Genomic DNA, 25,726 nt, shown 5'->3' with positions numbered 1-25,726 from the left:
TGCTGCCTCCAGCCTCCCCTCCCCAGCACATATGACCATAGCCAGAGCCACCTTCCAAATTCCGAGATCTGAGCATGGCACTTCCCTGCTTGACCTCTAGAGCCAGCAGGATCAAAACCCGGATCCTTAGCATGACATTCAAGTCTTCTTTTTGAGCTGTACTGTGTCTCCAGTCACATATATCTATAGTTCTCAGTGAGTCATGCTCCCCTGGATGCATCCCAGCCTTGGTCCATGCTGGTCCCTCTTCCAGGAACACCCCTTCACCCCTTCTGTTCCTAGATGGTTCAAATCCATCTGCTGGGGGAGGGACCTTTATGCCCCATCTTGGTGCTTCCTTCCATATGGAAGGACATACATTACTGTAATAGTCCTGGACTGCTATCGCCTTACTACCCACAGCCCCTTGGGCGCTCCAGGGTCACCTCGTCCAGAAAGCCTTGGTGACTGCCAGGCTGGGTTCGGTTTCTCCCCTCCATCTACAATGTCCTGTACATTGAGCTCCCTCCCTGCTAAGCAGCTCATCCCTTGCCGTTCGGTTCGGAGGCAGCAGTGTCTGTTCCCAGGTGGCTGGCAAGTCTTAAATCCTCTTGGCATTCTCCCTTCCTGCCCACCCACGCAAGGCCAAGGAAGGCTGGTCAGCAGGGCTCCCTTGTACCAGCTTCCTTGCTCAGATGGGACTTTGTCCCCAAGGCTCTGGATGCTTGGAGTCACATCACCAGAGGAAGGCTCCCCGATCTCCCGCGTCCTGGAAGCCATCTGAATTGTTCCACGTGAGCCCTGAACTTCTGTTTGTTCCTCCTTCAAGCCCATATCTTCTTCAGAGAAAGGTCTTTGTGATTTCTGCAACCACACACATGCCTTGTAGAGATGTAGAGCACTCATTTGTGTGGAAACATAAAAACAAAACACCCTGAAAAAACACACACCAGGTTCATAGGGAATAGATCCGCCTATATTGTGGTGATCTGTGTCTGAAATAGGTCTGCCACAGAGTGAGAGATTAAAAACAAATGAAACCCCGTGCCAAGTGCCGCTGAGGCGGCAGCCCCCTCAGCTGTAGTGGAGACCCTCTCCCGGGAAATGGATAAGGCATGAGGTCTGGGGAAATGGATAAGGCATGAGGTCTGCTCGGAGCTGGCCCGGGAGGGAGAGAGGCGGAAGAGAGGCTTGGGGCTGTCTCCACCCACACCCCCGGAAGTGATGCGCAAACCAACCACTGCAGAAGCGCTCCGGAGGGCATGCTTAGAGGATCACAGTGAGTAAGACCCCCCCCACTGAAAAAACAATTTGGAACTCTGCACACCATACTTCTCGTGGATATTTTCAACATACATTGGCTTATTATTAATGACTGATCTAACGCATTGTATAGCAAAGAAACTTGTTTATTTTGAATAACTTGGCATTTCCCAGATGTCTTTGGCCACAGAATGCTTTCAGGGGGAACACTTGCTAAGATCCTCTGAATATATTTGCTGTTGTCTTCTTGAGTTTTTTTTTCCTCCAAGCTTGCTTTGTGGTCCTGCAGCATCAGCATCACTTGGGAGCTCATTAGAAATGCAGATGTGGGACTTCCCTGGTGGTCCAGTAGTTAAGAATACACTTTGCAATGCAGGGGATGTGGGTTCAATCCCTGGTTGGGGCACCAAGAACCCACATGCTGTGGGGCTACTAAGCCCGCGCACCAGGACTACTGAGTCCATGTGCTACAGGGAAGACCCGATCCAGTCAAATAAATGAATGAATGAATAAGTGAAATACAGAAGCATAGGCCCCATCCTAGATTCAGAATTTGAGAGAGAAGGCCTAGGAATCTGAGTATTTATAAGCTCTCCAGGTGACTGTTACGCATGTTGAAGTTTGATCAGCAGCACTTGAGGGCAGATTTTCAAAGTGGGGCCCATGAAACTCCAGTCTCCTCAATCTTCTTAGGAGACCTACAAGGTCCAAATCATTTTCATAATATACAATAATGTTTGCCTTTTGCACTGATAATGCAAAAGCAATGGGGGTTGGGATATTGTGATATAAGAAACAAATATATTCTTCATTCATAGTTCCTGACACATAGCTTCTAAACCCTTACCATTTCCTAAGTGATAAGACAGAGGCTAAAGGAACACCTTTGTTATTTGTAACAAGCCCCTTTCAACCACACCTGAGTTTATATTAATGCAGTGACATTTTCAAAGTGCTTAAGGTTGGTGGGCTGGCTGCCAGGAGAATCAATCATGTGATTAAAGGGTTGGCACTTTCATCCCTGACTTCTAACTTCCTGGGAGGAAAGGGGAGCATGGGATTAACTTAATTACCAATGGTCAATGATTTATCAATTATGCCTATATAATGAAGCCGCCATAAAAATCTCTGAAGTGTGGGGTTCAGAGAGCTTTGGGTTGGTGAACATGCGGAGGTGCTGGGACACACCAGGGAGGGTATGAGGCTCCACATCCTTTTCCCATATGAGTCTCTCCCATCTGCTGTAGCAAATTATCAAACCTAGGGAGAGGGTCCAATTTTCCAGGTGGTGCTGTCCCTGACAGTTCAGGAGATGCAAGAGATGAAGGTTCGATCCCTGGGTCAGGAAGATGTCCTGGAGTAGGAAATGGCAACCCACCCCAATATTCTTACATGGAAAATTCCATGGACAGAGGAGGCTGGTGTGCTAACCTCCATGGGGTTGCAAAGAGTCAGACATGACTGAGCAACTGAGCTTACACACACAGGGGGAGGGGCAACAGAAGCACAGGCGACAACCGGAACTTGTGATGGGTGTCTGAGGTGGGGACAATCCTGTGGCAATGAGCCCTGTGGGATCTGACACTACCCCCAGGCAGAAAATGTCAGAAGCAAGTTGAATTGTAGGAACCCCAGGTGGTGTCCGGGAACTGCCTGGTGTGAGAAAACTCCCCATGTATTTTGGCAGCCAGGAGTGAGTGAGGAGAAGGAAAATGGAGAGTTTTTCCTTTCAGGGGAAAACTGCTGTGCCCTACAGCACATCAAGACAGTGGCAGGGAACCAATGTTTGCACAACCAATTTTGCAAGTTACAAAATCATGCCTGGGTAAAAGATTCATTCAAAGTCAAGACAGACTAATGGATTTTAATGTAGGCCTTCCTTGGTGGCTCAGATGGTAAAGAATCCATCTGCCAATGCAGGAGACATGAGTTTGATCCCTGGGTCAGGAAGATCACCTGGAGAAGGGAATGTCTACCCACTCCAGTATTCTTGCCTGGAGAATCCCTTAAAGAGAGGAACCTGGGAGGCTACAATCCATGGGGTTGCAAAGAGTCAGACACAAATCAGGCCTGGGTAAAAGATTCATTGAAAGTCAAGACAGACTAATGGATTTTAACGCAACAGAGCACCAAATTTTCAGTGACGGGGTTCTGATTCCATGTTGCAACTAAGTTTTAGAAAGCTACCACTTGTTGATTCTTAATGCATTGCTTAAGAAGAATATCCACAATCATCTGAAAAGAATTTCAAGACACTCCTCCCCTTTCCTACTGCACATCTCTGTGAAGTCATCTTTTCTTCATACGCTTCAGCCAAACAACACATTGCAATAGATTGATTGCAGAAGCAGCTATGAGAACCCAGATGTCTTCTATTAAAGCCAGACATCAAAGAGACTTGCAAAGTGGAAACAATGGCACCCTTCTCATTGAACTTTATTTTGAAAAATACATCTATTTTACCTAAAAATATATTTTCGGTTAATATGTCATGGCTTATTGTTATTTCAAACTAAATATTTTAAAACATTTCTCAGTTTTAAGTTCTAAAATGCTAAATAGCAATTAGATATAACTCATATAGAGACAAAGACCCCTCGGAATCCTTGTGCTGTGTGTGTGCTCAGTTGCATCTGACTCTTTGTAATACCTGCACTGTAGCCCGCCAGGCTCCTCTCTCCATGGGATTTTCCAGGCAAGAATACTGGAGTGGGTTGCCATTTCCTTCTCCAGGAATCCGTGGGGTCCTTGATAATTTTTAAACGTGCAAAGGGGCCCCAAGATCAAAGAGTTTGTGAAGGGCTGACCTAGGGGAACCTTTAGGGTCCCGAGGCCCAGTGTGAAGCCCCCAACCTACATAAGTCCAGTAGAGGATGGAGACAGTGGGGTGGGATGGATGCAAATGGCACTTCCGCCACCAAGGTACCACAGACAGGAGGCTTGGCTTTTGGTCTGTTGTGCCAGGGTCCACCAGGACGGCGTGAGAGGGCCAGGGCCTCCTTCCTGAGGGAGTGACAGATAGCCTCGGGGCCTCTCAGCGGAGGCTGTCGGGACACCCGGCTGTGGGGAGGAGGCTCCAGCCGGGCCCACCTGATGCTGGTGTTTTGAGACTCCCCGGCCTATTGTCTAGACCAGGGAGCAGCCTGATCCTGTTCTGGAAGGTTCAAACATGGGACAGATTTCATGCCAACTCATTAGCCTCTCACCAGTGCTCACAGTGGGGAGAAATCCGCAGATGCCTGTGGTAAAAGGGCTGGTCATCTCCTTCTCCTGCTTCTCCAGCTTTGGGCCCGCTCCCAGCAGAGCCCTTCTTCCCTCAGGCTCCTTCCCTGAGGCCCCGCCGCCTCCCCACCCCAGGAGGCAGCACCCAGAAAAGTCATCTGCCCCCCCCAACCTCCCAGCAGGGCAGTTCTGGGGGCTGGAAGGAGGCAAGGGGAGCTTGGAGGACCCCCAGAGGGGACCCCCGATGACCCTGGGACTTGGACCCTTGTGCTGCAGCCCTGAGGACGTCTCCCTGTCGCACAAGCAGCACTTGGGGAACTCTGTCTCCAAGGCCTGCTGCAGGCTCCTGGTGTTTGCCGTTATGTCAAGAGCAGGAGGGCGGTCCTGGCAGACAGCAAGCACCTGTGTGGAAATTGTGGCTCTACAACCACATGTGGGGTTCCTTTTAGCTTGTGAATTCGTGAATCCAGCCAAGTGCCTGGATGTGTCGACTCGCCTGACCCAGAGCTGCCCCTGCTCAGACCCCACCTCCCAGAGACTGGTGAGTGGGAGTGCTCAGTCGGGGGTGGGGGGACCCACTCAGTCAGATGGCAAAGGCCCCCAGACTGAGGCTTATACGACTGCAGACCTGCTCCAGCCTCGGCACTGAGGGGCTGTGTAGCTTTGAACAAGTGTCCTCCTGTCTCTGGGCCTTACTGTTGGACTTGATCATCCCTAAGGACTGATGTAGGTATTTTTTTGAGTCTGGATGGGGTGAGGCTCTAAACACAGTCTGGACCTAACATCTCCAGGTGTAAGAAAGGTGACTGCCTCCTACTGAGCTAGTCCTCTGCAGGAGGCCACAGTTATCAGGCCAGCATCTCAGTGGAGCCGGCTGTTCTGGCTGAGCTTCCAGGAGGGTGGGGAGTGGGCAGTGGGGAACAGAGGGGTGACTCTCATCATAAAACCTTGTTGGAGCCCATCTTTGATTCCATCTATGGCAACATGGCTTTGAGAGCCTCTCTGAGCATCTTCTCCAGACTCAGTAAAATAGGACTAAATGCTGAGGACCCACAGATAAATACAAGGTCTTGCAGATAAATGCAAGGTGTCTGGAGTACCCCCAGTGCTCCAAATACTTAATACTTATCAGCATCCACCGCAGTTGACACAAAGCCGCACTTAGCGAGCAGTGTTGAGCTGCTCCAGGGAGAAAATGAGGGTAATTGAAATTAACTTGGCTCCTGCTGTTTTTTCCTCCTTGTCCTAATCACCGGGAAATCTGCTGCTGGCTGGGCAGGAGGGCCCGAGGGCCAATGCCCCTGGGAGTCCAGGGCTCAATTAGGCTGTGGCAAATTGGATTTCTGGCCGTGAGGCCACAGGGCTGAGGTTGGCATTGAGGCATGAGCTGCCAGACGGTATTAGGGTAAGGGCTGGCCAGATGGGCCCACAGCTAATTCAATCTGGCTTCCCAGAAACAAGACTTACAAGGCCTGAGTTGTGGGCCTAGAGAGCTCTTCTCTGGGTGGGAGGGCAGGGCCCTGTGTGGGGTGGGCCCTGAGTCTGGCACTGGCCTCTGCCAGCAACTGGGCATCACTGGTCCACATAGTGTGATGGGTGGTAGTTTAGTGTTAGGGGAAAAAGCACAGCTTGAACATCCAGAGGTCTAGGCCTCTGGTCTCCACATATGTATCAGCTACTCTAGGAGTGGACCTGAGTGTGTGTGTGTGTGTGTGTGTCTCCAACACTAACATTCTTGATTCTATGGCTGTCATTATAGATTAGGAAGAACAGAAAGAGTTAGAAAACTCAGAATGAGAGAGGGACTGAAACAGAGAAACACAATAAGACATTAAAAAAAAAAAATGCTGAGAAATAGGGAAAGAGAAAAAGACCAGAGGAAAAGAGGGGATATATGTATGCAGATAGCTGATTCACTTGGTTGTACAGTAGAAACTAACACATTGTAAAGCAATGATACTCCAATAAAAATTAGTTTAGAAAAAGAAAACAAATGGAAAAAGAACAGCAGGGAAAGAAAAGACAAAGACATTTAAACAGAGCAAGACAGTGAGAGAAGAAAACCGAAAGAGATAGGAAGAGAAATTGAGAGAGGGAAGGAGACTGAAGTCAAAATTTAACTACAAAGTAGTGTCTGCCCCAAATGAGCATCCTGAGGGGAGAGGGGAAACTGATGCAGACACACACACCCAGAAGACAGAGAGGGCCCGTGAGAGTTAGATGCGCAGACAGACAGACAGACAGAGCCACAGAAAGGTGGAGGCCAGTCAGAGAGATTAGAGGAGGACGGAAGCAGATGGAGAGGAGGTGACATTTTGGTTCAGAAGGATGGGAAATGGAAAGATCTAGTATGTTCTCCAGGGGACAAATGGAGGAAAGACCCTAAGGCAGGAAGACAAGCAGTACCTTTTTTTAACGTTGGAATTTTATTACCTGTTAGTGACAAGCAACCTTAGAGTTTTGTCTTGTATTTTTAATCCAGTAGAGTTCCTAGCCTGGGCTCAAAACCCAGTTCCCAAATGATCAGAGAATGCCCACGTCTCCTCATTCTTAGGAAAGAGGGAACGTCGGTTTTTGTCCTTGCTGCTTCTCAGTTGCTTTCTCCATCACCAGGCACAGAATTCCAGGCTTTGACTGACTGATCAGCCACCTCTGCTGGCCTGACCCTGTCTCCCCTCAGCAGCCCTTCCTGGGTGTGGGTCCACCACCCAGCTGCCAGGGCCGCGGTACACAGGCCCCGCGGGACAATGCCCCCACCGGTATCCCCGTGGTCCTGACAGCTCCCCCAGAGCTGCACCTGTTTGGCATTAATCCTCCATCTGTTTGCTGCTGGCCCTTTGTCCCAGAGGTCACACGGTGGTGCCCCCAGATCCTGCCCTCAGACTTGCTGGGCATGAGCCTTCAGGCTGCCCCCTCCTGGCATGAGGCCCAGAAGGCCTGCAGAGGCTGAGCTCACATCGGTGGTCTGGCAGTGCCATCCCCACCCTCAGGGACCCATTTCCCATTCTCCTGGCACTGCACACACTGCTGCCCCCAGGCTTCCCTCATCTGCAGCAATCAGGTGAGTGAGCTGGGGGGCAGGTAGCCCCTGCTTCCCTGCTGGACACGACAAACCAGGGAGAGAAGGGACAGCCTGGCGTGGCCATTCTCAGCCTGGATAGCACAGTGGAATCACCTGCTGCTGCTGCTGCTAAGTCGCTTCAGTCGTGTCTGACTCTGTGCGACCCCATAGACGGCAGCCCACCAGGCTCCCCTGTCCCTGGGATTCTCCAGGCAAGAACACTGGAGCGGGTTGCCATTTCCTTCTCCAATGCAGGAAAGTGAAAAGTGAAAGGGAAGTCGCTCAATCGTGTCCGACTCTTAGTGACCCCATGGACTGCAGCCCACCAGGCTCCTCCGTCCATGGGATTTTCCAGGCAAGAGTGCTGGAGTGGGGTGCCTTTGCCTTCTCCGTAGGAATCACCTGGGGAGCTTTAAAAGGCAGTTGGGTCTGGATCCCATCCCCAGAGATGCTGCTTTATTTGGCTGGAGTGTGGCCTAGACATCAGGACTTTTAAAAACTCCCAAGGCACCTTCTTGTGCATCCAGGGTTAAGACCAGTGTCCTTGCGCCATGGCTGGCTGAGCCAGGAAGAGTCCACTCCGCACCTCGCTCGACAGAGGCTCAGAGACGTCAGGGAGTAACACAGCCAGAAGGGCAGAGCTGGGCCTGCCAGAACCGCTCCATCACCGCCCTGGGGTCCTCATGATTTCCAGCCCTGGGGGTAACCTCTCTGTCTCTGTTTTGGGGTCTGCTCTTGCCTCAGGGAGTTTGGGAGTTGAGCTCTGTATCAACCTGTTACCAACAACATGCTCCTTTGTGACCCTCAGGCTTCTCACCTGTAACCTGGAGATCAGAGGACACACCTCAAAGCTTTGGGGTGACAATGAAATGAGTTAATACATATTTAGGGCTTATCATGGTGCCCAGTACTTAGTAAGCCTTTAGTGAATGTTATCTGTTAGGATTAGGGTTAGCGTTTTTCCCACACCAAGCAAATCTTTGCAACACCAGCTGGGTGTCCTACAGTTTAACTCAGTTCCCAAGGGTTAAGATCTTGGTCTTCACCAAGTTCACCAAGTGAGGTGGGAGCGAGATTGCTCCCACCTCACTTCAGATGCCAGTGATAAGTTACCTGCAACTTCTGTCCAACATGGCTACAAACCGGGGGTCCCTGGGACCTCCTCCCTGTTGGATTTAATGATTTGCTAGAGCGGCTCACAGAGCTCTGGGAGACACTTGAGTACCTTTGTGTGTGTGCTCAGTTACTTCAGTCTTGTCTGACTCTTTGCAACCTCATGGACTGCAGCCCACAAGGTTCCTCTGTCCATGGGATTCTGCAGGCAAGAGTACTGGAGTGGGTTGCTATGCGTCCTCCAGGGGAATCTTCCTGACATAGGGATCGAACCAGCATCTTCTGCATCTCCTTCACTGCAGGCAGATTCTTTATTGCTGAGCCACCAGGGAAGCCCCTTAAGTACTTTTACCAGTTTACCAAAGGATATGTTAAAGAATACAGATGAAAAGCCAGGTGAAGAGATTCGTAGCTTGACACTTGGGTACTGAGCACATGGAGTTGGGGGCATCACCCCCAGGTAGATGGATACACAGGGCAGGGTATGTGAGAAGGGGCACAGAGCATCTATGCCCTCACTGGGCACCACTCTCCCAGCACCTCTGTGTGATCACCAACCCAGAAGCTCTCCAGACCTCACCCTTTGGGGATTTGGTATGGAGGCTTCATCACGTAGGCGGGATGGAGTTCAACATCCATCACCGTCTGTCTTCTCCTGAGGAGGGGGGCAGGGCCGAAAATTCCAAGCTTCTAATTAAGGTGTGTTCTTTCTGGTGACCATCCCTCATCAGGAAGCCATCCAGGAGCCCACTGGAACAAAAGAAGCTCCTATTACCCAGGAAATTACAAAGGTTTTAGGATCTCTGTGTCAGGAACCAGGGGAAGAGACTAAATATTGGTACGAAAGATGTTTCTAGTGCATTATCACTTAGGAAATTACAAGAGTGTCAGGAGCTGGAAACAGAAACTAAGATATATATATATATATATATATATATATATATATATATATATATATGTATTTTTTTCCCCTATTATCTCAGGAGGGAACATGACCCTGCTGACATCTTGGTTTCAGACTTCTGGCTTCCAGAACTGTGAGTATATTTCTGTTGCTTTGAGCCACCCCGTTGGTGGCCATTTGTTACAGCAGCCTCAGGAAACTAATACAACTCTCTGGAGCTAAGGGTTTCTGGCTACAGAGTCCCTTGAACATGACAGTTGACCTGCTAGTGACACTTTAGGGAAGTCGAGGGGCAGAGGCTCAGTACTGCCCTGAGGGCTTTTGGGCCTGGGCACCAGAGGAGGTGAGGTGCCCTCTTTACTGTGGAGGACTTGGCATATTTCTTGCTCTCTTTAGGCCTCAGACCCCCCACTCCACCTACCTCCCTCTTTGTTCTTTGTATCTCTGAGTCTCAGGGAGAAAGACCCATCTCACACCTTAGTCAATTGGTCAATTCCTCTGGTCAATTCCTCTGAATCTAGACCTTCACAAGGCTGATAGCAGCCTCTGGAGTGACGTGGACCCAAGCCTCATGGAGGGCAGGGCCTGGGCTGGTAGTGAGGAAAGAATGTGGCTGGGGAGCACGGCGGTGAGCGTAGAGTACAGGGATGGTGGTCTGGAGCCCCCAGCGTGCTCCCATCTGCCACTGCCCTCAGACCTGGGAGAATGCTTCATCGTCTGCCCTGGGGGGTGCCCAGGCGAGTGTCGGGCCGTCAGGGGCTCACAGGCCGCTCCCCAGCTCGATGTAATGCTAGATCCTCTTCCTGGGTGTTTCGGCAGCTGAGAATTCTACACCGAGCCGCCAGTGCCCAGCTTCTGGATGTTTTCTCAGAAGCAGCTCCTTCTATCATTTTGTTCTGTTTTGTTTCTTACCATTATTCTTGAGTAGATTCTTGGTCATCCGATCTGTGATGTGGAGGACCACGGGAAGGTTCCCAGCACTCAGCTGGTGAGGGAGGGAAGGAGGAGACATGAGGCAAGCAAAATAAACTTCAAGAAGATTTTTAGAAGTTGTACAGTCATCCCTCAGTATTCATGGGGGATTGGTTCCAGGACCCCCTGCAGATATCAAACTCCTCAGATGCTCAAGTCCCTTACATAAAACAGTATTGTATTTGCTCATAACCTACGCACAGGCTCCCATGTACTTGGAAGTCATCTCTAGATTGCTTAACATACTGGATACAGTATAAATGCCATGTAATAGCTGTCAATACAGTGTGAATGGTATGTAAATAGTTGGTGTGTACAAATTCAAAGTTTGCTTTTGGGAACTTTCTGAAATTTTTTTTTTTCCAAATATTTTTGATCTGTGGCTGGTCGAATCTGTGGACTCAGAACCCATGCACACAGAGAGCTGATGTAGTAAAATACACGTAACATAAAATTGACCATTTTAGCCATTTGTTGCTGTTGTTCATTCGCTAAGTTGTGTCCAGCTGTTTGCGACCCCATGGACTGCAGCATGCCAGGCTTCCCTATCCTCCACCATCTCCCAGGGTTTGCTCAAACTCATGTCCATTGAGTCACTGATGCCACCCAACCATCTCATCCTCTCTCGCCCCCTTCTCCTCCTGCCTCCATCTTTCCCAGCATCAGGGTCTTTTCCAATGAGTTGGCTCTTTGCTTCAGGTGACCAAAGTATTGGAGCTTCAGCATCAGTCCTCCCAGTGAATATTCAGGGTTGATTTGCTTTAGGATTGACTGCTTGGCTCTCCTTGCTGTCCAAGGGACTCTCCAGAGTCTTCTCCAACACCACAGTTAAAAAGAATCAATTCTTTGGCGCTCAGCTTTCTTTATGGTCAAACTCTCACATCCATACATGACTACTGGAAAAACCATAGCTTTGACTATATGGATTTTTGTTGGCAAAGCGAATGACACTTTGAGCCATTTAAAAGTGTGCAATTCAGCGGCGTTAAGTACATTCACAGTGAGGTGCAACCATCACCACTACCTGGTTCTAGGACTTCTGGAAACCACACAGTCTTAAAGCAGCCCCTGCCCCTTCCTCCCCACCTCCAGACACTGGCTACCACTGTCTGCCTTCTGTCTCCATAGATTTGCTTTGAGTCAAGAAGATTGTTTTGATCTTTGCATTCCACTTAAAATGCAAATCACCCCCAGAGGACCACAGTCTGCATTTTTAATTCCATTCACTTCAACCAACAGTCGCCCTCCACCCTCCTCCATAGTTTAGAAATTGTGTTGTGGGGAAAACACTGACCTGGAAGCAGAAGACCTTGGTTGTAGCTCCTTCTGTCAAAGCTTTGTGACCTTGAGAGGGTCCCTGACTCTCTTGGGGCCTCAGCATCCACCAACTTGAGTCACCAGGTTTGGACTCAGCTAACGTTTTCCCAGGCCCTCTGCAGCTCTGATCTGCCAATGCAGTGGTGGAAGTCTGCTACTCAGGCTGTATGAGAAGGGAATTCAGGTGCTGGGTGCTAGGAGGAAGCCAAGAGCAGAGAGGAGGCATTTCTGAGGGCTCCAGACCAGGCCCACCTGGCCCACCATTCGACCCCAAGCCAGCCCACTCCAAGTCAGCTTCCTGGATGGTCCAAAAATGCCAGTTACACACTGTAGGTTGGACTCGTCAGGCCCCGTCAGAAGGGGTGAGCCTCCTGGGGGCCTCAAGCAAGAGCCTCCTGGGGCAGGCTGAGGCAGGACGGAGCAGGGTGGCAGGGGAGGCCCCAGGGGGATGGGGAGGGCCTGAAGTCAGGGTGGAAGTGGCTGTGGAGCAGGATGCGGGGGCCTCATCAAAGGCTCCCCGGGCCCTGCTTGCACCAGTGCTCGTGGGAGCTGGTCCCGGGGTTTTTCCAGGACCAGGGCTCGGTGCTATCCGTGTAAACCAGTGTGTCAGGGGAGGAGACTATAACCAAGGACCTGTAGTCACCTCTCCCACCTTTCTCTAAAGGAAGGACTCCTTGTTTGTGGGCTTTCAGCCTCCTGGATGTAATTGTGTCTCTTGTGTCATGAAGGGAGAAAGTCTGAGATACAGCGTAGGACAAGCTAAAAGAGGCCAGGCTGATTCTTTGAGGAAAGATGAGGAAGCCCCTGGAGAGGAGGTGGGGAGGCCCTCCAGGAAGGGGAGGGAAGGGTAAAGGAAGATAGGGTATAGCTTTGGTTTGGGGGGAGCAGGGGAGCAGAGGAAGAGAGGTTTGGGCAGTGACTCGAAGGACTGGGCTCATGGTGAGAAGTGTTTAGAAGAGATTTAGGGGATGTTTTGTCCCGTGATGTGTTGCATAAACACCTCCTCCTTGTCCCTATGAAACCACCACTGACGCTGGATGTTACACTTCAGTGCTTTGGCAGCGAGATTCATGTCTTTTCTTTTTCTTTTTAAATAATGCATTTGCTAGCTGTCTTTGAATTACTCAGGGCCAGCCATTTTAGCAGGTTTCGTCAGTGTTCCATTAGCTAAATGTTGGGTTCTCTGCTTCGTGGGCTGCCTTCACCACTTGGTAAGCCCTTGGGCACAGGGAGTGCTGCAGAAACCACCTATCAGACTGCAGTTCTGTCCCCCAGCCCCGGGGTCTCCTGGATGGGCGGCCTTATTCAAAGGACAATATTTGAAATCGGGCCCTGACCCAGTCACCAACAGAGGCTCTTCTCTCACCCCTCCCTGCCCTCATTCTCCCCAGGGATGCCCACTGGCTGGGCTCCTGCCTCTTCTTTCAGCCTCCCTCGAACTCTGTAGAAAGGGGGCATCACCATCCTAGCCCCCTGTGACAGTCACGTGATTCTAGCCACAGAAAGTGCTACCAGGCCCAGTGAGCTAGAAACACTTGGTACAAAAAGTCCCTCCATAGGGAAGGCTCTGGAAATAATACAGCGACCCACGGAGGGTCTAAGACTCCTTGTCCATTCCTCTAGCTCTGGCCCTCGTCCAGTGGCAGCCTCTTGGAGAGCCCAGCCCTAGGACGGAGGGAGATGAGGACTCTTCGCCTGGTTCCCAGCCCAGCCTCAGACTCTAGGTACCTTTATCTCCTTCTTCCCCTGTGGCCTCTGACCCATCTGTCACATGGTGTGTGCTGGGGAAGGCCAGACACAATAGATGCAAAGTGCAAGACTCCACATACACAAGACCCCAACCCTAGTTGGCACTCCCTCCATGGAGCAGGGCATCCCAATCTAGAGCTCAGGTGCACAAGAAGTATCACTGACCTTTCTTTTCTTTTATCTGTTTATTTTACTTTTGGCTGTGCTGGGTCTTTGTTCTTGTGTACAGACTTTCTCTAGTTGTGGAGTTGGGGGCTACTCTCTAGTCGCTGTGTGCAGGCTTCTCATTGCGGTGGCTTCTCTTGTCGTGGAGCACCAGCTCTGGAGTGTGTGGGCTCAGTAGTTTGGATGCACAGGCTTAATTGCCCCACAACATATAAAATCTTCCCAGACTAGGGATCCAACCCATGTCCCCTGCACTGGCAAGTGGGTTCTCAACCACCATGGAAGTCCAGCCTTTATCTTCTTAAACGTAACATTTGAATTTCCAAAGCTCAGCATCCCCTTTTCTGGACAGTCAGCAGTGCCTCTGTCCTGTTGCTCTTCAGTCACTGAGTCGTGTCCGACTCTGTGATCCTATGGACCGCAGCACATCAGGCTTCCTTGTCCTTCACTGTCTCCCTGAGTTTGCTCAAACTCAGGTCCATTGAGTCAGTGATGCTATCTAACCATCTCATCCCCTGTAGCCCCCTTCTCCTGCCCTCAATCTTTCACAGCATCAGGGTCTTTTCCAATCAGTAGGCACTTCACATCAGGAGGCCAAAGTATTGGAACTTCAGCTTCAACATCAGTCCTTCCGATGAACAGTCAAGGTTGATTTCCTTTAGAATTGACTGGTTTGATCTCCTGTAGTCCACGGGTCTCTCAAGAGTCCTCTCCAGCACTATAATTCGAAAGCATCAGTTCTTCAGGCTCAGCCTTCTTTATGGTCCAACTTTCACATCTGTACATGACTACTGGAAAAACCATAACTTTGATGATACAGACCTTTGTCAGCAAAGTAATGTCTCTGCTTTTTAATATGCTGTCTAGGTTTGTCAGAGGCAAACCTTTTCTTCCAAGGAGCAAGCATCGTTAAATTTCATGCCTGCAGTCACCATCCACAGTGATTTTGGAGCCCAAGAAAAGAAAATCTGTCACTGCTTCCATTTTTTCCTCTTCTATTTGCCATGCAGTGATGGGACTGGATGCCAGGATCTTAGTTTTTTGAGTTTTAATCCAGCTTTTTCACTCTCCTCTTTCACCTTCATCAAGAGGCTCTTTAGTTCCTCTTCAGTTTCTGCCATGAAAGTGGCATCATCTGCATATCTAAGGTTGTTGATATTTCTCCCGGCAATCTTGATTCCAGCTTGTAATTCATCCAGCACAGCATTTAGCATCATATACTCTGCATATAAGTTAAATAAGCAAGATTACAATATATAGCCTTGATGTACTCCTTTCCCAATTTTGAATCAGTCTGGTATTCCATATCCAGTTCTGTTTCTTCTTGTCCTGCATACAGGTTTCTCAGGAGATAGGTAAGGTGGTCTGGTATTCCCATCTCTTGAAGAATTTTCCAGTTTGTTGTGATCCACACTGTTAACACATAGCTCAGTTGGTAAAGAATCCACCTGCAATGCAGGACACCCCAGTTCAATTCCTGGGTGGGGAAGATCTGCTGGAGAAGGGACAGGTTACCCACTCCAGTATTCTTGGGCTTCTCTTGCAGTTTAGCTGGTAAAGAATTTGCCTGCAATGTGGGAGACCTGGCTTTGATCCCTGGGTTGGGAAGATCCCCTGGAGAAGGGAAAGGCTACCCAATCCAGTAATTTTGGCCTGGAGAATTCCATGGACTCTATAGTCCATGGGGTGGCAAAGAGTCGGACATGACTGAGCGACTTCACTTCACTTCACAAGGTCAAAGGCTTTAGAGTAGTTAAGGATGTCAATGAAGCGGGAGTAGATGTTTTTCTGAAATTCTCTTGCTTTTTCTATGATCCAGTGGATGTTGGCAATTTGGTCTCTGGTTTCTCTGCCTTTTCTAAACCCAGCTTGTACATCTGAAAGTTCTCGGTTCACATGCTATTGAAGCCTAGCTTGAAGGATTTTGATTATAACCTTCCTAGCATGGGAAATGAGCACAACTCTCTGGTAGTCTGAACATTGTTTAGCATTGTCTTTCTTTGGGATTGGAATGAAAAGTGACTTTTTCCTGTCCTGTGGCCACTGCTGGGTTTTCCAAATTTACTGGCATACTGAGTGCAGCACTTTAACAGCACCATCTTTTAGGATTTGAAATAGCTCAGCTGGAATTCCATCATCTCCACTAGCTTGGTTCATAATGATGCTTCCTAAGGCCCACTTGACTTCATACTCCAGGATGTCTGACTCTGTTCTGTGGTCTTATACAGAGTCAGGGGGGTTGGGGTGTAGGGAGACACCTTGTCTTTGGTCATCCTTCCACCCAGATTACTGCTGAGATGTCTATCCTTTCTGTTCTGTGGCCCAGGGTGGTCCTAGACCCTCTAGGGAGCTGCTCCCTCTGCTGATGGGGGCGCAGGAAGTGCTGTGGGAGAGGCCAGGTGTCCTCCCCCTGCCCTCCCCTTCCTCCACTGTACCTTAATCTTCCTTGCTGGCAGCGGGGTCCAGAGCGCGCTCCCAGCTGGGATGAGGGTGAAGGACAGGAAGGAGAGAAAAACAGAGGTTAGTATTTTCAAATCACTCCTGTCACAAGTATCTGTGTTTCTGAATATAAATGTCTCACTGGGCCATCCTCCCGCCTCACCAAGGCGGCCTAGGCCAGGGAGGGAAAGAAGACACTTAGAAAGGGCCGAGTTCCTGGTAGGGAGGGAGCAACGAGGAAGCTCCCAGGGCGCATCAGGATGGCGTACTTTCCATTCATGCTTTGAAGCCAATTAGTGGATAGAGGTAATGGGACTTCACAGCGGGGCTCCTTGGCCATATGGCTCAGAGCCTCCCTGGGTGCACCCAGCAAGGCATTTGGAAAACTCTGAGAGTGATAGATGTGTTCGGTGACATTCAGGAAATTATGCAGACCTGTTCACTCCTGGGCCTGAGGCCCTGATTCAAGAAGGGCATCGGGAGGGCAGGGACTGGGAAGGGGGGCGCAAATTTGGATTAGTGATCGCAGCCATGTATCCTGCCAGCTGGCTCCGGACTCAAGGGCCCTTTAAATAAAACAGATGGCAGATGTGTTTCTAGAGTTTCTCCCAGCCCGGGGCTGCCTTGCACAGGGAGTTGGGGGAGGATCGGCACTGAACACCGAGTTAGAAGATGCAGAATGGAGCCTGCTCTCACATGCCTGGGCAGGTCACTTCTGCTTTCTGAACCACAGGTTGCCAATTGTGAAATGGGGATGAAACCGCCTTTCTCAGCTGTTCAGATTAAATGCGACCCAGCATGTAAATTTGCCTGACCAGTGCCTGGTGCAGACGTAAAAGCTGAATACATGCTGGCCGGCCACTTTCCTCCTCACTGCCCTGGGCAAAATGAAGAGCATTTTGAAATAGAGACACCAGCAAAAGCCATCAGTAAAAGGAGGAAACAATGACCCACTCACCTCCCAGGGAGGTGTCCTGAAGGAGGCAGCGTTGAGCCTGGAAAACAGTAGGACTTGAGGGTGAAGAGATGGGAGATGGCAAGCCCAGTGTGCAGAGCAGCCAGGCAAAGGCAGGGCTTTGTGCAAGAGGATGAAATGATAAGTCAGTAGGCAATGGGGGAGCTATGGCAGATTTTCAAGGAGATGAAGAGCAGGCCGTGATCTGTGTGCTAGAAGCCCAGATCTAGTGATCCCATGGAGAGAAGACTGGAGGAGGTGAGCCTGGAGGCAGAAAAATTCAGGGGGAGGGGATGGGGAAGCATAGGAGGGAGGAATCAAAAGATATTGTGATGATAGAATTATTAGGTCTTGCTAAGCAGTGACTTTGGCAGGTGAGAGTGGAGTGGCGGTGGTCCAGGAAGATACCCAAGCAGCTGGCCAGGAAGTTTACGGGGGCTGGAGGGGTGATATGGATTAGATACAGGAGGCAGGGAGCAGACAGGAGCAAGGTGATGAGTCTATATTGGAACAAGGTGAGTTTGAGGAGAAAGCGGGCCATCCAGACAATTAACTAGCAGGGTGTGTGGGTCTGAACCCCAGGGATGTATTGCAGCTACTCTTTAGAAATCCCCCCCACCACCAAGTTTGTGCATGCTAAGTCACTGCAGTCGTGTCTGACTATGGACTGTAGGCTACTAGGCTCCTCTGTCCATGGGATTCTCCAGACAAGAATACTGGAATGGGTTGCCATGCCCTCCTCAAGGGCATCTTCCCAACCCAGATATCAAACCCTGAATTGGTTCGATGTGCAATCCCACATCTCTCATGTCTCCTGCATTGGTAAGCGGGTTCTTTACCACTCGCGCCACCCACCAAGTTTAGGAAACCAATAAACGGGCATCCCACTCCTTGATCTTGGCCGTGGAGGTACAGGGGCAACCCAGGCCAAATGCTGTGTGACCTGACTCAATTCTGTCCCCTCTCTTCCCATGCTGGGTGCTCAGCTGAACCCAGGACAGAGGATCTCTGAAAGGTGGGCTCTGCGATTTCATCCCTTCTGTCCCATCCCAAGGTCTGGGCACTGTGGCTTTGCTCCTCTGGGATGCTGTACCATCTCCCCACCAGGATTTCTGTGCTGGAAGCAGAGAATGTGCCCTAGGATGGCTGCCTAGAGTTTGGCCCCCACACACTCTGATTTAAAAAAAAAATTTTTTTTAAGTCTTGCCCTTTCAAACCTCAATTTCCTCCTCATTTCCATTAAACAAAATTTTAAAAAGCTATTTAAAGATAAATTTAATATTCTTTGTCAGATCCAATCATTAAAAATGGGATTGGATTTTTTATTTCCAGTGCTCCCTGCTGGTGTGAGCTATGTAATGTAAAGACAGATCAGGAGGCCCAGACAAGGTGGATTTTTTAGGCTTTCACTGGTGTTACTGAATTAAGCAGGATGTTCTCTGGGAAACAGTGAAGGTCAACATTTGTAATTTGGGATTTAACTGAGGAGAGTACCTGGGAAATTACCACGAACTGGGCAACTGACTCAGAGAATGATTAGATGTTCTAACCACACACTTCCTGTCTCCTCAGATTTTATAATCCTCATTCAACAACCTCTTACTGAGCATCTCCTCATATGTCAAAGATTGGGCCTTGTGCCAGGCTTTGGAGACACAAGCAGGATCCCATGTGGATGATCCCTAGACCTCAGGGACCTAAGCTTACTGAGTGTAATCCAATCCCTTGCCACCTAAGCCAATCAGGGCAGAGCATAGCCCCAGCCACAGTGATTGGTTCAGAAGAGAGTACTTGACCTTAAGTATTATAATCAAGGTGAACAGGACTTTTGTTCAGCGGTCAAAGTAAGAGGAGCTTTCTTCTGGATGTTTCAGAGGGTAGATGTGAGACCCAATACAATGGGAGTCATTTTGTAATCTTGAAGGATGCTGGACAGAGAAGGAAACAGTTACAAAGAGGAGAGCAGAGCCCAGTGAATATAAAGAGCCAGAGCCAGGACCCTGATCAAACTATGCCTGAAGCCCGACCAATTGCCAGCCTATACATTCCTTCTGTTTAAACCAATCTGTAGAGAAAAGAGTTCTAAGTGAAGTGACCACATAATAGGTGCCTACTATTCACATGAACTAATCTAATTTAGTCCTCACAGCAACTCTTTAATGTTAGAGACTGGCAGCCCCATTTTACAGATGAAAATACTGAAGCCAATAACTAAGTGACTTCCCGAGGTCACCCCATTAGTGAGGCAGTTGGTGTTCCTGTCTGAGAAGCTGGACTCCAAAATCTATTTTCTGCAAAACAAGATTGACTGCTGTGTTGGCATGGTGGAAATGTCCTCAAATTCTTGTTTATGGATCCTTCTAGGACTGTTTTTCTGGTGCTGTTTTTGGAACTAGAGAATGGGTCAAGTTTCTTGGCTTGTTTGACAAAAGACAAAGGGGAAGCAGAGGAGAGGTCTTGAGATATAGCTCCCAGCGTGCGGGCTTGCTAAGTCGCTTCAGTTGTGTCCGACTCTGCAACCCAGTGGAATATAGCCCTCCAGGCTCCTTTGTCCAAGGGATTCTCCAGTCAAGAATACTGGAGTAGGTTGCCATGCCCTCCTTCAGGGGGATCTTCCCAACCCAGGATCCAACTAGTGCCTCTTATGTCTCCTGCGTTGGCAGGCAAGTTCTTCACCATTAGCGCCACCTGGGAAGCCCACAGTCCCCAGACCCTTGCAGATAAGGGAAGGCTTCAGAAAGTGTAGAATTGAAAATCTAGGACTGTGATTAGCTACATTCCTAGAGGCAGGGGATCCAGCTGGTCTCTGGGTAGAAAAATAGAGGTTCGTAGATAAAATGTCTATTCCTTATCATGCAGACAGGCTTTCGGCAATGATGAACCTACTCATTTTTGCTCACAGAGCAGGCTTGACATTTATATAGATTAATTTCAGCTTGACATTTTGACCAAAGGAACTATCAGCCCCTCCTCTCCCTGGGGGAAAACAGCTTGTGGGGCCTGACCGGTAGGTGACCCCATCAAGCTGTTCCAGTCCCTTCTCTAACTCAACATCTGGCTGGATATGGATGGCTTCTCCATGGCTCCCAGGAGTTACAGCCAACGGGAAGCAAGGTCGTTCTTTCCTAGGCTCATTTTTCATGCTGCCTGGTTTTGCTGCAGATGCAATCAAAGCTAAATCTCAATTTGTTGAGCAGGAGGGGCAGCTGGTAGCAGGCCAGCACCTGCACTGTGAGATAAACCTCCCCACAGTCCGTGGAAGCCAAAATCAAGATTTAAAAGGGAAGAACTCGATTTTGTTGACAATTGCTTTATGATTCATTTAGTAAAATTCTTTCCCTTCGTACAGAGCTATGTGCTTTCACTGTGTTGTTCAACGGATCCTCTCTACCGCCCTGCAAGGGGACAGAATCGGGCTATTCTCATTTCACTCAAAGCCCAGAGAGGTCAATTCAGTTGCCCCAAGTTGCACAGCGAGTCGGTGCTTTCAGCCCCTGAAAACTAAGTGCTCTTTTTACTCTACTACTCTACTTCTTTCAGGCAAATCTAGAGGGAAACTTCAAAAAATCCACGGAACTCAAACTTTAACAGTTTGTACCACCTGGCCCTTCTACTGCTGACAGATCTGAACACACACCCTCTAGGCCCTCTTGCTGCCCACCCCTTCTCCCTGCTGGTGTTCCTCCCTCTGTGTTCTTACTGAGCCCATCTCCTCATACAACCAGTCAGCATGATGTGAAGCAGAGTTCCTCCACAGGGTGCCACGGGCCTTTGGGACAATTCTTCATTTTACAGGGCTGTCCTCTAGGACATTAGCTTTCTTGGATCCCGGCTACTAAACTCCAGCAGTTCCTCTCCATTCTTTAACCTCCCTACCTACCAAAACACCCCAGACATTTCCAAATTTCCTGGGGTGAGTAGGGACTGGGTGGAGTGGTGGTGGGGGGGGCAGTACACCCCTGGTTGAAAACATGGATTTTGGAATATTAATAGCTGAGGATTCAAACCTTCCCTCTGCTCTTCTTAGCAGAGTGAATTTGGAGGCCTGGCTTCCTGATCTGGAAATTTACCCCAGAGAGTAATCATGAAGATGAAATGAGATAATGGACCAAATGCACAAAGCTCTCTGCCAACATGAGATGTTTTTATTAAGGAACATAAAATAACAGTGAAGTCCTGTCCCTTTAAGACTCAGGCCTGCTATGTATACAGTAGGTGCTAAGCTAATGTGACCTCCTTCTGCATGCTCAGCACCTACCTCAGTAACCACATCAATAATAGCGACTAACATTTGTTGGCTGCTCTTTGTGTGTAAGGCAGTGAACACAGTACTTGACACATTACTCCTTTTAATTTCCACAACAAACTTCTGGTAAGTACATTATTGTCCCTTTCTTACAAATGAGGGGCGGAGAGCGTGGAGCAGAGGTTAGCAAACTACCGTCAGCGCACTGAATCTGATCAGCTGGCCTGTTTTTCTGTAACACAGGCACGTTCATTCATTTATATATTGTCAACAGTTGCTGCTTTATTAATTGCTTACAACAGAAACTGTGTATGACCTGCAAAGCCTAAAATATTTATAATCATTAGACGATAAATATGTAAAATGTATTTTAAATGGATTATGCCATGTATGTTCATGGTTGGTAAAGTGTACACAACCTGAAATTTACCATCTTAATTATTTTTAAGTGTACTGTTCTGTGGCATTAAGTACATTCACGATGTTGTATATTCACTACCATCCATCTCCAGAACTTTCTTATCTTCTGAAAGTAAGACTCTGCACCCATTAAAAAATGACTCTCCATCCCTACTCCCCTCAGCCCCTGGAAACCGCCACTTTCCATCTCTATGACTTTACCTATTCTAGATACTTCACATAAGTGGAACATAGCATTTCTCCTTTTATGTCTGGCTTCTTTTACTTAGCTGAATGCTTTCAGGCCTCACCCAACTTATAGCATGTATTTGTTTTTGACAAGATAACATACGAAGAGAACATAAAATTCAAAAGGACGTAGAGTGAAGAAAAACGTCTTCTATTCCTGTCCCTTCCAGGCCTCGGATCCCCTCCCAGGAGACAGTCAGACAAGTGCTGTAACTGAATTCTTATGCATCTCTTCTGAGAGTCAATGCATATCCAGCAATACATTTAAATAACATTAGCAAATATATTTTCACACAAATATTAGGAAACCAAGCACATCGTTCCTGCATCTCACTGGCATTCTTAACAATAGGTCTTGGAGGTTGTCTCATATTATTACGGCTGCCTCCTCCTTTTCAACCACTGCATAGAATTTTACTCTGTAAATATATCTTTCACTATTGAATGTATTACTTATCTGGTCCCTATTAGTGGACATTTAGGGTTTTTTAAAAATCTTTTTCAGTATCAGTGGTGCTACAGTGAATATCTTTGTAATATTTTTAAAGTGGGCTTTCAAATCTAATATACTAGAAGATGGAAAGAGGTATTTTTCCTATCTACCTGATTCTAGCTGTGTTGGGGTAAATTATGCTACCTGGAGAACTATATTTGGCTAGAGGATACAGGAGTGCTTGAATCCTATTGTGTTCTAACTGCTCTCTCCCTTTCTTATGGCCCCACAGGAGATGTAGAAAAAAGATGAGCATCATTTCTTTCTTGAGGGGTTGAAAGCCAAGGCCATGCTCTCAGGAGAATGCCTAAGAGGGCTTTTGCTTCCAGTCTCCCAGGGTTTCTCCACCTCAGCTATGACATCCCAGACTGGGTGGTCCTTTGTTGTGAGACTGTCTCGTGCATTGCAGAATGCAGTGTAGCAGCATCCCTGGCTCCTACGCACTAAATGCCAACAGCACCCTCCCCGGAGTTACGACAATTCAAAATATCCAGACATGGCCACATGTCCCCTGGCTGAAACCCACTGCTCTAACCCGAGGCACCTGAAAATTGCACTGCCCTCAACAGGCATGTGGGGCAGGAGATCAAGGCAACAGGATAGATCTGGCCTAGAATAGGAATGGAGGTGAGATGACCAGGCCAACCAGGGTCAGCCTATCCTGGGAAGGGAGACACATAGAGGCAGAGGAACCCTCATGTGCCATGTCCAAGTGCAGAATCTTTTCATGGTAATGACCCTGCCCACTGGTAAACATGACCTCATGGCACCTTGGAATCCGATCAACCATATTAGTGACTTCTTGCAGAAAGAGTGGGTTGAGAAGCTGGGACCTTGAGGCTATTATTTTACATATGCATGGAGCAAGCTTTGCTTAGTTTGTCCAGTATCCTGGCTCTATGAGAGTTAGTGAATTTGAAAACCAGATTTTCAAGGTTTTGAACACAGGACCCCAAAACTCAGAAGGAATCTCTGAGTTTATCTGGGTGATATTTCTATCCTCCCAAGTCTGTGAGTTACTTGGAGATTGTGTCTTACTTATGAGTGGTCACCATCAGGCCACTGTCCACTTGTGGACTGAATGAAGGAAGTTGCTGCTGCTGCTGCTGCTAAGTCACTTCAGTTGTGTCCGACTCTGTGCGACCCCATAGACAGCAGCCCACCAGGCTCCGCCGTCCCTGGGATTCTCCAGGCAAGCACACTGGAGTGGGTTGCCATTTCCTTCTCCAATGCATGAAAGTGAAAAGTGAAAGTGAAGTCGCTCAGTTGTGTCCAACTCTTCGCAACCCTATGAACTTCAGTCTACCAGGCTCGTCTGTCCACTGGATTTTCCAGGCAAGAGTACTGGAGTGGGGTGCCATTGCCTTCTCTGGAATGGAGGAAGTTAAAAGGCAGCAAATACTCCTCTCCCCAACACACCTGTCCTCTTCCTCCTGACCTAGTTTGCCCTTCAGGGTCTATAGATCTTTTTCCTGGAGTCCCGGCGGTGTTGCTCAGAGTCATTTTTTTTTCAGATATAATGGACATGCAACATTATATTAATTTCTGGCGTATAATATAATGATTCAATATTTGTATATATTGCAAAATGATCACAGTAAGTCTAATTAACATCTATCACCTTATACAGTTACAACTGTTTTCTTATGATGAGAACTTTTAAGATCTACTCTCAGTGAATTTCAAATATTCAATACAATATTATTAACTATAGTCACAATACTATACATTATATACACAGGAATTATTTATTTTATAACTAAAAGTTTGTACCTTTAGACCACTTTCACCATTTCATCCTCTCCCCACCCTCCACCTCTGGTAACCATCAATCTGTTCTTTGTATCTATGAGTTTGGTATTGTTTTTATTTTGTTTTTTAAAATAGATTCCACATATAAGTGAGATTATATGGTATTTGTCTTTCTCTGTCTTATTTCACTTAACATAATGACCTCAAAGTCGTTACAAAGGACAAGATTCCATATTTGTGTGTGTATAATGGAATATCTATTTCTATTCTGTGTGTCATATTTTTTATTCATTCACCCAGCAGTGGACACTTGGTTGGTTCCATATCGTGGCTAATGTAAATAGCGCTGCAATGAACATGGAGGTGCCCATATCTTCTTGATTTAGTGTTTTTATTTTCTTCAGATAAGTACCCAGAAGTGAGATTGCTGGATCGTATGGTAGTTCTATTTTTAATTTTTTGAGGAAACCCCATACTGTTTTTCATGGTAGCTGCACCAATTTACATTCCTACCAGCAGTGCACAAGGATACCCTTTTCTCCACATCCTTACCAACAGTTGTTTCTTTTCCTTTCAATACTAGCCTCTATAACAGGTGTAAGGTGATACTTCACTGTGGTTCTGATTTGCATTTTCCTGATGATTCAGTTCAGTCGCTCAGTCGTGTCCAACTCTTTGTGACCCTATGAATCGCAGCACGCCAGGCCTCCCTGTCCATCACCAACTCCCGGAGTTCACTGAGACTCACGTCCATCGAGTCAGTGATGCCATCCAGCCATCTCATCCTCTGGCATCCCCTTCTCCTCCTGCCCCCAATCCCTCCCAGCATCAGAGTCTTTTCCAATGAGTCAACTCTTTGCATGAGGTGGCCAAAGTACTGGAGTTTCAGCTTTAGCATCATTCCTTCCAAAGAACTCCCAGGGCTGATCTCCTTTAGAAGGGACTGGTTGGATCTCCTTGCAGTCCAAGGGACTCTCAAGAGTCTTCTCCAACACCACAGTTCAAAAGCATCAATTCTTTGGTGCTCAGCTTTCTTTATAGTCCAACTCTCACATCCATACATGACCACAGGAAAAACCATAGCCTTGACTAGACAAACCTTTGTTGGCAAAGTAATGTCTCTGCTTTTGAATATGCTATCTAGGTTGGTCATAACTTTCCTTCCAAGGAGTAAGCGTCTTTTAATTTCATGGCTGCAATCACCATCTGCAGTGATTTTGGAGCCCCAAAAAATAAAGTCTGACACTGTTTCCACTGTTTCCCCATCTATTTCCCATGAAGTGATGGGACTGGATGCCATGATCTTCGTTTTCTGAATGTTGAGCTTTAAGCCAACTTTTTCACTCTCCTCTTTCACTTTCATCAAGAGGCTTTTGAGTTCCTCTTCACTTTCTGCCATAAGGGAGGTGTCATCTGCATATCTGAGGTTATTGATATTTCTCCCGGCA

At 48.1% G+C, this 25,726-nt stretch overlaps 1 long non-coding RNA gene across 4 annotated transcripts in view; it reads left to right on the top strand.

Moving 5' to 3' along the window:
• Positions 1 to 554: 554 nt before the first annotated feature.
• LOC123330798 overlaps positions 555 to 25,726 on the top strand; it is a 57,684-nt gene continuing 32,512 nt past the window's right edge. For 3 of the 4 annotated variants that reach the window (XR_006546970.2, XR_006546968.2, XR_006546971.2), the window contains exons 1-2: positions 555 to 1,258; positions 9,622 to 9,675. This is a non-coding gene — a long non-coding RNA (uncharacterized LOC123330798). Of the gene's footprint in view, positions 1,259 to 9,621; positions 9,676 to 13,454; positions 13,556 to 25,726 lie in introns of all 4 variants that reach the window. The other variant, XR_006546969.2, reaches the window with a different exon arrangement.

This window comes from Bubalus bubalis, chromosome 20 (genome assembly GCF_019923935.1).
Source record: "Bubalus bubalis isolate 160015118507 breed Murrah chromosome 20, NDDB_SH_1, whole genome shotgun sequence".
Taxonomy (NCBI): domain Eukaryota; kingdom Metazoa; phylum Chordata; class Mammalia; order Artiodactyla; family Bovidae; genus Bubalus; species Bubalus bubalis.
The sequence above is the reverse complement of the archived record's forward strand: the minus strand, read 5'-3'. Positions and strand labels throughout refer to the sequence as shown.